Source organism: Hordeum vulgare, chromosome 4H (assembly GCF_904849725.1).
Source record: "Hordeum vulgare subsp. vulgare chromosome 4H, MorexV3_pseudomolecules_assembly, whole genome shotgun sequence".
Classification (NCBI taxonomy): Eukaryota; Viridiplantae; Streptophyta; class Magnoliopsida; order Poales; family Poaceae; genus Hordeum; species Hordeum vulgare.
Window position 1 is genome coordinate 158,021,855 of NC_058521.1, and position 13,052 is coordinate 158,034,906.

The window sequence follows — 13,052 nt, forward strand, 5'->3', positions numbered from 1 at the left end:
TAGGGTTTTGCACTAAATTGGATGGGGCTATTTTGCTGCTCCCAATTTTCCCATTTATTTGTTTTGGGCACTTTTTAATTCTTATTTTGCATTAAATTGGATGGTACATACACAGCAATAAAAGAATAACTATATTGCACATCATCGTCACGAATATATTACACCATCTCACCCGTCGTGCTTTGTCGAACATATCATAAAATGTAGAGACGAGTTACACATATGCACATATGTCTCTTTTACACTATAACATTTCATACCATTCTCATCGACGGGCAATAATATTCTCCCTTCACACCTACGACCTCTGCATCTAAGAATCTGGCAATTTCCTCTTGAGTTGCTCGTACACGTTCCTGTGGTAGAAGATCGTCCCGCAACCGTTTGATCTAATTTAAAGAATGGGTCAATATATATATATCAATGAAACCGAACACAATTCACGGTAATAAAATAAAGCTGTGAGTATTGTTTATCGTACTTCGATTTTTTTTATGTCCCGGTTTTTCCCTTCTCATGGGTCGTGTGGCGAATGAACTCGCAAACATATAATCCACATAGATTATTCCATGTTCCTGCCTCAAGCACTTTACGACAAGAGAGTTCAATCAAAAACATAATCAAGAATTATAATGGTATTGAAACTAGAATAAAGAGATGTGCGGATCTAGCTAGTAGTTACTTACATCTATTTGTTTAAATGTAAGCTCTGACTTCCAATCACCCCGAGCCTTGGCGGTGAACTGTTTCCAAGCCCTGCCAAGAAAAGGAAATGAATAAAGGAGTTCTATATTAATTCCTTGCTATCATGAAATGAACTAGAAGTTGCTGATATAGTGCCATAATGATTGAAATTACCTCTGGAGGCATTCCTGCATGTTCGTCCATTCATCGAGGGGTGTGCGTTTTGGGTCCATGACTATTACTTCTCCCTTGTCAGGTACAATGATTAACAAAATAAAATGGAATTTGCGCACGCATAACGAGTCAATTATACACTTATAATAACATCGACTAAGTGAAAATAGAATGTGTGTAGTAACACTCACTTGAAGTTGTAAGGAAATAGTATTTCCCTTTTGGTACCGGAAAACCTTAACCCTTGTACCAAGTTATTATCTGTATCGTGGGGACTCGTTGCGAGACTTTGGTGATGAATGAAATATGGATCAATGAACCCAATGTCATAGATTTGTCCTCTTTTGCATTCGAGAATCTTAATTCTGCAAAATTAATATAGTGATGAGTAAGATTATACATGAAAGAATGAGCTGAGTAAGACTTAATGACATAAATTAATAATACTTACAAACAATAGGCGTTGATGATAGATTTGTCGAGGGTGTCTTGTTGGTACAAATAATTCGTCAAATTCAATCATTACCACGCCATCTCCATGCCCGAAATGCTCGTTTTAAATTCAAGGTATATCCAGTTTGCCTGTTGAACACATGCTTGCATGTACCGGTCATGCAATCTTCGCATTTTTGTTCGTAGCTCGTTGACTAACTCAGGTTTGACGAGAGGAGCCCCGGACCGGTACGTGTAAGCTATGTCAGTGAATACCTCCAAATGGTTTAAGTACTCATCAATAGACATGCCTTGAGCCTTGGCAGCTTCCCCGTATTCTGCAAGAAAATACGGATCGATGTCAGCTGTTTCATCATTCCTCTGCTGGACTGCAGCTCCTCTCGAGCACACATTTGTATCGGAATACACTTTGAGCGAGGGGCACGATTGGTTTTTCTGTTGTTTGAGCTGAGCAACTGATTTCCCGCTGGACGTACTACTCTTCAACCGCTGCTTTTTTGCCTGAGCTGACTTGATAATAGAGCGTTCATAGTCTGCTGGCAACGGGGGCGGGGCATCTGCAAGGTTTTCCAGCATTTCCATGCAAGCGGCGTGTTCTTCTAGGGTGTCCGGGAACTCTGGCTCTTTCAGTTTCTTCTTGTTAGCCACTTGAGCCTTCCACTGTTCATGCTGGGCGTCTGCCCTCTTAATATTTTCCTCTCCAGTATAGTCCCAAGGTCTCTTCTCCATATTCTTATGAGGTACTTTTGGGACGGGCGACAACTTACGTTTTGGTGATCGAATCCCCTTTCTGCCGCCACTATTAGCGAGGGTACGTTTCCGCTTTTTGCTCTGATCCTCAGTGGATGGAGACGGCTGACGGGGTGGTGGAGAAGGCTGATGCGGCGGTGGAGACAGCTGCGCTGGAGACTGGTGAGGTGGCGAAGACGACGGTTGCGCTGGATATTGGTGAGGCGGCGAAGACAACGGTTGCACTGGAGACTGGTCAGGTGGAGGCGAAGAAGGATTGCTACTATGAGGAGTCGGTGGCCTTGGCGTCCAATTTGGAAGCAAGATGTCCTCCTTTGGCCTTACAACGTTTTGTTTCTTGACTTCTCCAAGTTGATTCAAATCCCTATCTTCACCTGTAGGGTGGTCGAGCTTCAGCTCCTCATAATCTTTCATCACTTCATCCACCGCGACGACAGCGTACCCTTGTGGAACCGGAGACCAATGCCAAGTTGGATTATGTCCAATTGGTATGGCCATGTCGACCGCCACCGTCAACCTTAAGTTAGCAAGTTTCACCTTTAGCTCAGAAGGTGTGCTCTCTGTGATATCATCCACTAGGTAGCGACGAGGAGGATCCGTCGTCAGCGCATCATCACCCTCATCCTGGAGCTGCGTGGAAGCGACACTGCTTTTCCGATTCGATGCAGCTTCTATCATGAGCTGTGATACGTCCATTTCGCATCATGTTTTCATGTTGATATTTATCGCTTTTTGGGCTGTTATTTCACTTCACGGTACAATACTTATGCCTTTTCTCTCTTATTTTGCAAGGTTTACATGAAGAGGGAGAATGCCGGCAGCTGGAATTCTGGCCTGAAATTGGAGCAACTCCAAACGCCGTAAAAATCGACGAGGATTTTTTTGGGAATTATAAAAAATATTGTGCCGAAGAAGTGCCAGAGGGGCGCCAGCAGGTGGCCACAAGCCTGCTAGGCGCGGCCACCCCCCCTGGCCGCGCCTAGGGGGCTTATGGGCACCCAGCTGGCCCTCTGGCCCCCTCTTCTGCTATATGAAGGGTTTCGTCTGGAAAAAAATCAAGAGGAGGCTTTTTCGTGGATTCCCTGCCGCCACAAGGCGGAACTTGAGCAGAACCAATCTAGAGCTCCGGCAGGACGATCCTGCCGGGGAAACTTCCCTCCCGGAGGGGGAAATCGTCGCCATCGTCATCACCAACACTCCTCTCGTCGGAGGGGACTCATCACCATCAACATCTTCATCAGCACCATCTCATCTCCAAACCCTAGTTCATCTCTTGTAACCAATCTCCGTCTCGCGACTCCGATTGGTACTTGTAAGGTTGCTAGTAGTGTTGATTACTCTTTGTAGTTGATGCTAGTTGGATTACTTGGTGGAAGAGTTTATGTTCAGATCCTTGATGCTACTCATTACCTCTCTGGTCATGAATATGATTATGCTTTGTGAGTAGTTACTTTTGTTCCTGAGGACATGGGATAAGTCATGCTAATAGTAGTCATGTGAATTTGGTATTCGTTCGGTATTTTGATGTGTTGTATGTTGTTTTTCCTCTAGTGGTGTTATGTGAACGTCGACTACATAACACTTCACCATTATTTGGGCCTAGAGGAAGGCATTGGGAAGTAGTAAGTAGATGATGGGTTGCTAGAGTGACACAAGCTTAAACCCTAGTTTATGCGTTGCTTCGTAAGGGTCTGATTTGGATCCACTAGTTTAATGCTATGGTTAGACTTTGTCTTAATTCTTCTTTCATAGTTGCAGATGCTTGCGAGAGGGGTTAATCATAAGTGGGGTGCTTGTCCAAGTAAGGGTAGTACCCAAGCGCCGGTCCACCCACATATCAAACTATCAAAGTAACGAACGTGAATCATATGAACATAACACTGTCTAAACACAAACACTTATGCTTTCTAGACGGTTATTCTGGTTTCTCCCAAATACCTGTTGCACAATCTGGTCAGGAGAAAACCACTTTCACATGTCCTTTCGGTACCTTTGCTTATAGACGTATGCCTTTTGGTTTATATAATGCACCTGCCACCTTTCAAAGATGTATGATGGCTATATTCTCTGACTTTTGTGAAAAGATTGTTGAGGTTTTCATGGATGACTTCTCCGTTTACGGGTCTTCTTTTGATGATTGCCTCAGCAACCTTGATCGAGTCTTGCAGAGATGTAAAGACACCAATCTTGTCTTGAATTGGGAGAAGTGCCACTTTATGGTGAATGAAGGCGTCGTCTTAGGACATAAAATTTCTGAAAGAGGTATTGAAGTCGATAAGGCTAAGGTTGATGCAATCGAGAAAATGTCATACCCCATAGATATCAAAGGTACAAGAAGTTTCCTTGGTCATGCTGGTTTCTATAGAAGGTTCATTAAAGAATTCTCTAAGATTTATAGGCCTCTTACCAATCTCTTGCAAAAGGATATTCCTTTTGTTTTTGACGATGATTGTGAGGAAGCCTTCGAAATACTTAAGAGGGCTTTGATAACTGCACCTGTTGTTCAACCACCTGATTGGAACCTACCTTTTGAAATCATGTGTGATGCTAGTGATTATGTTGTTGGTGCTATTCTAGGGCAAAGAGTTGATAAGAAGTTGAATGTTATTCACTATGCTAGTAAAACTCTTGATAGTGCCCAAAGAAACTATGCTACTACGGAGAAGGAATTTTTAGCAGTCGTGTTTGCATGTGAAAAATTCAGGTCTTACATAGTTGATTCCAAAGTCACTATTCACACTGATCATGCTGCTATTAAGTACCTCATGGACAAGAAAGACGCTAAACCTAGACTTATCATATGGGTTCTCTTGCTACAAGAATTTGATTTACCCCGTAGCAGATGACTTGTCTAGGTTGGACAACGTTCTTGATGACCAACAACCCATTGATGATAGTTTTCCCAATGAGCAATTGAATGTCATCAATGCTTCACGTATTGCACCATGGTATGCTGATTATGCAAACTATATCGTTGCCAAATATATACCACCTAGTTTCACTTACGAGAAAAAGAAGAAATTCTTCTTTGACTTGAGACATTACTTTTGGGATGATCCTCACCTTTATAAGGAAGGAGTAGATGGTGTTATTAGACGTTGTTTACCTGAACATGAACAGGGACAAATCCTACAGAAGTGTCACTCCGAGGCCTACGAAGGACACCATGCGGGAGATAGAACTGCACACAAGGTATTGCAATCAGGTTTCTATTGGCCCACTCTCTTCAAGGATGCTCGTAAGTTTGTCTTGTCTTGTGACGAATGTCAAAGAATAGGTAATATTAGCAAACGTCAGGAAATGCCTATGAACTATTCACTTGTCATTGAACCATTTGATGTCTGGGGCTTTGATTATATGGGACCTTTCTCAAAATCCAACGGGTATACTCATATCCTAGTTGTTGTTGATTATGTCACTGAGTGGGTAGAATCTATCCCCACTAGTAGTGTTGATCACAACACCTCTATCAGGATGCTTAAAGAAGTTATTTTCCCTAGATTTGGAGTCCCTAGATATCTAATGACCGACGGTGGTTCACATTTCATTCATGGTGCTTTTCGTAAAACACTTGCTAAGTACGATGTCAACCATAGAATTGTGTCTCCCTATCACCCTCAGTCTAGTGGTCAAGTAGAGCTAAGCAATAGAGAGATTAAACTGATTCTGCAAAAGACTCTCAACAGGTCTAGAAAGAATTGGTCTAAAAAGCTCGATGATGCACTGTGGGCTTATAGAACTGCTTATAAGAATCCCATGGGCATGTCTCCGTACAAAATGGTGTACGGTAAAGCATGTCATTTACCTCTTGAGCTAGAACATAAAGCTTATTGGGCAATCAAAGAGCTCAACTTTGATTTCAAACTTGCCGGTGAAAAGAGGTTATTTGACATTAGCTCGCTTGATGAATGGAGAACTCAGGCATATGAGAATGCCAAGTTGTTCAAAGAAAAGGTTAAGAGGTGGCATGATAAGAGGATACAAAAGCGTGAGCTCAATGTAGGTGATTATGTCTTCCTATATAATTCTCGTTTAAGATTTTTTGCAGGCAAGATTCTCTCTAAATGGGAAGGTCCCTATATTGTTGAGGAAGTATATCGTTCCGGTGCTATCAAGATCAACAACACGGAAGGTAATTGTCCGAGAGTGGTAAATGGGCAGAGAATCAAGCATTATATCTCAGGTACTTTCATAAATTTTGAAAGCAATATCATCAATACCATAACTCCGGAAGAATACCTAAGGGATATTTATCAGCCTGTTTCAAACTCCGAAAATGACGATGTATGTGTTTCGATAAGTAAACAGACTACAAAACTTTTCCAATAGGAATTTTTCTCCATTTTGGAATATTTGACAAAATACAAAAATTGGAAGTAGTCTGGAAAGCGCGCGAGGAGGCGACAAGCCTGCCAGGCGCGGGCCCACCCCCTGGCCGTGCCTGGGGGGCTTGTGGCCACCTCGTGCGCCTCCCGGACTCCGTTTTCATGCGGAGTACTCCTTCTGGTTTGGAAAAAATCAATATATATTCTCCCGTGAGGTCTGACCCTTGTATCACGCAAATTTCCTCTGTTTTCGTTTCGAGCCTGTTTTCTGTCGCAGATTTAGAGCAAGATGTTGTCTCGGGAATCTGTGGGGGAGAACAATCTCCCTCAAGTTTATGGAGAAGTAAGTGCTGATCTGAAAAGGATGGAGGTCATGGAGGCTAAGAAAAGGCTACCTAAAGAAACCAAGGGCAAAACCAAGGAGAAGAATCAGGCGTGGGACGAAGTGCTCAACAAGGAAGAACTTGAAGAAGTGGATTTCCTCCAACCCTACCTCCACCTATTGTCTCCATCCTTGATTGAACTCTTGAGGTTTTGTGAAACAAATCGTGCTCACAATACTTATCTCACTCGTGAAGTGGTTTTGCTAGAGAAACATATCGCAGATCTCCAAGGTATAAATCAAAGATTAATGCCCCTCTTGGAATCAAAGATTGCAACAACTCCACCACCATCACCTCCAAAGGAAGACAACTGAGCTTGGGTATGGGCAATCCCCTTGGCTTGTGCCAAGCTTGCGGGAGTTGCCCCGATATCGTATCACCATCACATCTTTTGCCTTTACCTTTGTTTTAGTTTCTTCCTTTTCGGTTTTCTTTTTTTCTCTAGTAGGATAAAAGTATTAGTGTTTAGTCTTGAGTTTTGCTTTGTGTCACCCCCAATGTATTCGAGCTCGTGAGCCATATAACAAAAAGTGTCTTAGTTGAAGGGCTTTGCCTCTTCCCATGATCAATAGATTGAGAAAAGAACAAAAGCATGAAAGATCATGTAGTGATCTTATGGGAAGTGATGGCTTCACATATAAAAAGAATGATGATTGAAACTTGTTGAGGGTAGAAAAACGTAGACCTTGGTCATTGTTGCAATTGATAGGAAGTAATAAAGAAGGAGAGGTTCACATATAAATATATCATCTTTGACACCATCTATAATTGTGAACACTCACTAAACTATTGCATGCCTAGAAGTAGATGTTGGACAAGGAAGACACCATAATGAATTGTGTTTGCTTGGTTCCGAGCAATGTTATATAATTAGAGATCCCTTAGCATGTGACGATTGCTTCCACCTCATATTAGCCAAAACTCCCGCACCAAGTAGAGATACTACTTGTGCATCCATAAACCTTCAACCCAGTTTTGCCATGAGAGTCCACCATACCTACCTATGGATTGAATAAGATCCGTCAAGTAAGTTGTCATCGGTGCAAGCAATAAAAATTGCTCCCTAATATGTATGATCTATTAGTGTGTGGAAAATAAGCTTTGTACGAACCTGTGATGAGGAAGACATAAAAGCGACAGACTGCATAATAAAGTTCTTTATCACAGGAGGCAATATAAAGTGACGTTCCTCCGCACTAAGAGGACACGCATCTAAACCTCAAAAGTGCATGACAACCTCTGCTTCCCTCTGCTAAGGGCCTATCTTGTACCATTACTTTTTTCCCTTGAAAGAGTCATGGTGATCTTCACAAATTCCTTATTCCGCCTTTATCTTGGTTAACATCATATGCTTGGGAAAGATCTATATTCATATGTCAACTTGGAGGTAAGCACTCATGAATTATTATTGTTGACATTACCCTTGCGGTAAGCAGTTGGTAGGCAAAACTATAAGCCCCTATCTTTCTCTATGTCTAGCTGAAACTTTGATCTCATGAGTACCACGTGAGTTGTAGCAATTGTAGAGAACGAAAGGATGATTGAGTATGTGGATTTGCTTTACAAGCTCTTATTTGACTCTTTCTAATGTTGTGATAAATTGCAATTGCTTCAATGACTAAAGGCTATCGGTTGTTACTTCTCGGTAAGGTTCTTGATCCATGCTTTACTTTGTGAAGGAATTATCACTTTAGCATGAGAGATTATATGTTGTTATTGCTGTTCTGATCATGATCATGATGCCTGCATGTTCGTATCTTGTTTTGTCGACACCTCTCTCCCTAAACATGTGGACATATTTATTGAGCTAGGTTTTCGCTTGAGGACAAGCGAGGTCTAAGCTTGGGGGAGTTGATACGTCCATTTTGCATCATGTTTTCATGTTGATAGTTATTGCTTTTTGGGCTGTTATTACACTTCATGGTACAATACTTATGCCTTTTCTCTCTTATTTTGCAAGGTTTACATGCAGAGGGAGAATGCGGGCAGCTGGAATTCTGGCCTGAAATTGGAGCAAGTTTGAGATACCTATTCTGCGCAACTCCAAACGCCGTAAAAATCAACGAGGATTTTTTCAGGAATTATAAAAAATACTGGGCCGGAGAAGTGCCAGAGGGGCGCCAGCATGTGGCCACAAGCCTGCTAGGCACGGCCACCCCCCCCTGGTCGCGCCTAGGGGGCTTGTGGGCACCCAGCTGGCCCTCTGGCCCCCCTCTTCTGCTATATGAAGGGTTTCGTCCGGAAAAAAATCAAGAGGAGGCTTTTTCATGGATTCGCCGCCGCCACGAGGCGGAACTTGAGCAGAACCAATCTAGAGCTCCGGCAGGACAATCCTACCGAGGAAACTTCCCTCCCAGAGGGGGAAATCGTCGCCATCGTCATCACCGACACTCCTCTCGTCGGAGGGGACTCATCACCACCAACATCTTCATCAGCACCATCTCATCTCCAAACCCTAGTTCATCTCTTGTAACCAATCTCCGCCTCGCGACTCCGATTGGTACTTGTAAGGTTGCTAGTAGTGTTGATTACTCTTTGTAGTTAATGCTAGTTGGATTACTTGGTGGAAGAGTTTATGTTCAGATCCTTGATGCTACTCATTACCTCTCTAGTCATGAATATGATTATGCTTTGTGAGTAGTTACTTTTGTTCATGAGGACATGGGATAAGTCATGCTAATAGTAGTCATGTGAATTTCGTATTCGTTCGGTATTTTGATGTGTTGTATGTTGTTTTTCCTCTAGTGGTGTTATGTGAACGCCGACTACATAACACTTCACCATTATTTGGGCCTAGAGGAAGGCATTGGGAAGTAGTAAGTAGATGATGGGTTGCTAGAGTGACAGAAGCTTAAACCCTAGTTTATGCGTTTCTTCGTAAGGGGCTCATTTGGATCCACTAGTTTAATGCTATGGTTAGACTTTGTCTTAATTCTTCTTTCGTAGTTGTGGATGCTTGCGAGAGGCGTTAATCATAAGTGGGATGCTTGTCCAAGTAAGGGTAGTACCCAAGCGCCGGTCCACCCACATATCAAACTATCAAAGTAACGAACGTGAATCATATGAACATGATGAAAACTAGCATGACAGAAATTCCCGTGTGTCCTCGGGAGCGTTTTTCCTCCTATAAGACTTTGTCCAGGCTTCTACCTTGCTACAAAAGGGATTGGGACACTTTTCTGCACCGTTGCTACTTTTGTTACTTGTTGCTCGCTACGAATCATCTCACCACACAATCACTTGTTACCGTTAATTTCAGTGCTTGCAGATTTTACCTTACTGAAAACCACTTGCCAAATCCTTCTGCTCCTCGCTGGGTTCGACACTCTTACTTATCGAAAGGACTACGATTGATCCCCTATACTTGTGGGTCATCAAGCCGCTGAGATTGGTTGCTACCTTGTTGTCTATCAATTTGATCCTGCTGCAGCCGCTTTACTCCTTTTTCTAGATTATGCAGTCGGTCTGCCTCATCCGCTTTATCACGTGCCTCCTTTTCCTTTCTCCTCTGATGTCTTCTATCGGGAAATCTCTTCCTTTCCTCGGAGAACGCAAGAATCCACGGCCGGGAGCCTGGTAAGCCTCGTGCTCGCCCTTTGTGTTCCTTATTCCCAAGGGCGCGTGTGAGCTCATCGTTCTCTCTATCGGGTAAGAATCATCCCTCTTCAACATCCTGTACTGCACGTCTAATCTCCTCGACGGGTAGGGGATTATCTTTGTGTCTTTGGTTATATATTGCCTTCCCTTCTGCGTCCAACAAGCCCCCACGCCCGTAAAAGCAGTTTCTTGCCCGTTCGAGCCATCTTAAGGGCTCTGTAGTGATATTTTTGTCCAGAAATGATGCATCAAGTTCTTCCCACTTAGCCATCTTACCGCCGTAGCCACCAGGCCCCATAATATGGTGGTACTTCTTCTTACCTGCATTCGTCTTATTTGTTGCATACTTTTTCTAGGCGTCCTCCAATTTCTTGTACGCCACAAATTTGGCCTGGTAGTCTTTAATCTTCTCATAGCCGTGATCGAAATCTGGAGTCTTATCTTTCAAGATAAAATCCTGGTGCAATCTTTTTTTCCAGCCCCTGAATAGATCGGCCATCTTCTTAAGAGCCCACTCCTTGACTTTTTTTCTCTAGGGGCTCTTTTTACCTATTCATTTCCTCCTCATTTGGCTCCTCCTCATCTGGATCCACCTCTCGCGCTGGCAGGGTGAAATGAAGCATGAGCTTTCTCTAAAGGTTTTCTTTGGCTACTGTGCCGACATATGAGACTCCTTCCTCCCTTGGCTTAATCCATTCTCGAGTGGTGATAGGGATGTGGTCCCTAACAAAAACTTTGCATGCCTTCACAAACTTCTGCTTTACATTTATGGGAGCAATTGGTTGCCAGGCATTTGAGACTGTTTCGATCCTGTATCTCTCACCGTCATCCAGCTTCTTGGTTGGGCCTCGTTTCGTCCGTACTGAAGATTTGCTCGATCCGGAGGGCTAAAAGAAAGAGCGTTAATATATGTATATAGACAGCAGAGGATTAATTTATTAATATATATATGCACCTCGCTGGAGGGGTCGGCTTCTCCCTCATCGGCTTCTTCCTCATTGGAGCCGCCGATTCCTCCCTCGCCCGAGGCGTGGGCATCTACCTCACCGGAGCTTCTACCTCGTGTGTTGAGAGACTCATCTCCCTCGTCGGACTCGTTCAGAAATTGATTGGTGACATCGACATCGCAAACTAAAATATCATCCCTGCGGATGACACCATGCATCACGTCTTCGTGATATTCGTCTCTGCCGTGTATTGGATCCATAGTATCTACAAATTAATTAAATATCATTGAATAATCCACTTAATTAATGCAACAGCGAATAATCCACTTAATAATATTGAATATATAATCTAGAATACATAAATAATACATCTCTCGAATACAGTAATACATCGAATAATATATAACTGATCAACCAACAAAGAGCCGTCGTTGTACTGAGGCACGGGCGGTGGACACCCAAAGAGCAGGGACCATCACCGGATCATAGCTCGGGTGAGATCCCTGAAGAACCTGCCAGGTACTGGACAACCTGGCATCCAACGCCTCCATGTACCGACGGACGTGCTCGTCCTCCTCCCTGACACGGCGATGAACGTCCTCCTCGAGGGCCGGCAACCTAGGCACCGAAAGTGGCCCCCGCGACCGCCACCAAAGAAGTTTCGGGTCGATGACGGGAGCCTGGTTCCTCACCAAGCTGCGCGCCCCGGAAGGTAACTCCTCCCAGTGCCAGCCCGGCGGAGCCCAGTCCCGCACATGCTGGCACCTATCAAGCAGGTGGTCGCCACCGAGTCGACGACGAGGATGCGGGTCGGGCATCGTATGTCCTCTATTTAAATTCCTACTATTTAATAAACTTTTCTAAACTTGTACTACCTCCGTTCCAAATATAAGAACTTTTAAAGATTTCATCAAAAAACTACATACTGAGCAAAATGAGTGAATCTATACTCTAAAATATGTCTAACGGATTCTCTTAACCTTAATTTAAGGGATTTAACAAAATGGCGACATTCTGGATGTGTAGAAAATGATCCATATTTTTCCTAATCTCATCTACCCGATCTTCTATATGTCACATTGTCTACTATCAAAGGATTGAAGAAAACCATGACTTAATCCTTACCTAGTATATAGTAATAGGTGCATGATGCTATGAAGCTTTACAAAGTTGTTTTGTAACGGAGTTCCGGATAGAATAATTCGCTTTTTGGTACGTAGTTTAAAAAGAGCCATCCGAATATCGCTATTTGGAAGGACATTGCTGAACTTCGTACCAAAAAGTGAGTTATTCTATCAGGAACTCCGTTCCAGAACAACTTTCTAAAGCTTGACAGCACATGCGTCTCTTACTACCAGGTAATGATGAAGCCATGGACCATGAATTCATCATTACCTAGTAGTGAGAGGCGCATAATGCTATGAAGGTTTACAAAGTTGTTTTGTAACGGAATTCTGAATAGGATAATTAGCTTTTTGGTACGCAGTTCAAAAAGAGCCATCCGAATATCGCTATTTGGAAGGACTTTGCTGAACTTCGTACCAAAAAGCAAATTATTCTATCCGGAACTCCGTTCCAAAACAACTTTCGAGAGCTTGATAGTGTCATGCTTCTGTTACTACCAGACAATGATGAAGCCACGGATTTCTTCAATACTTTGACACACAACAACGTGACATATAGAATCTAGCTAGCTAGGTTACATAGATGAGACCAAAAAAATTGAATCAACTTGTGCA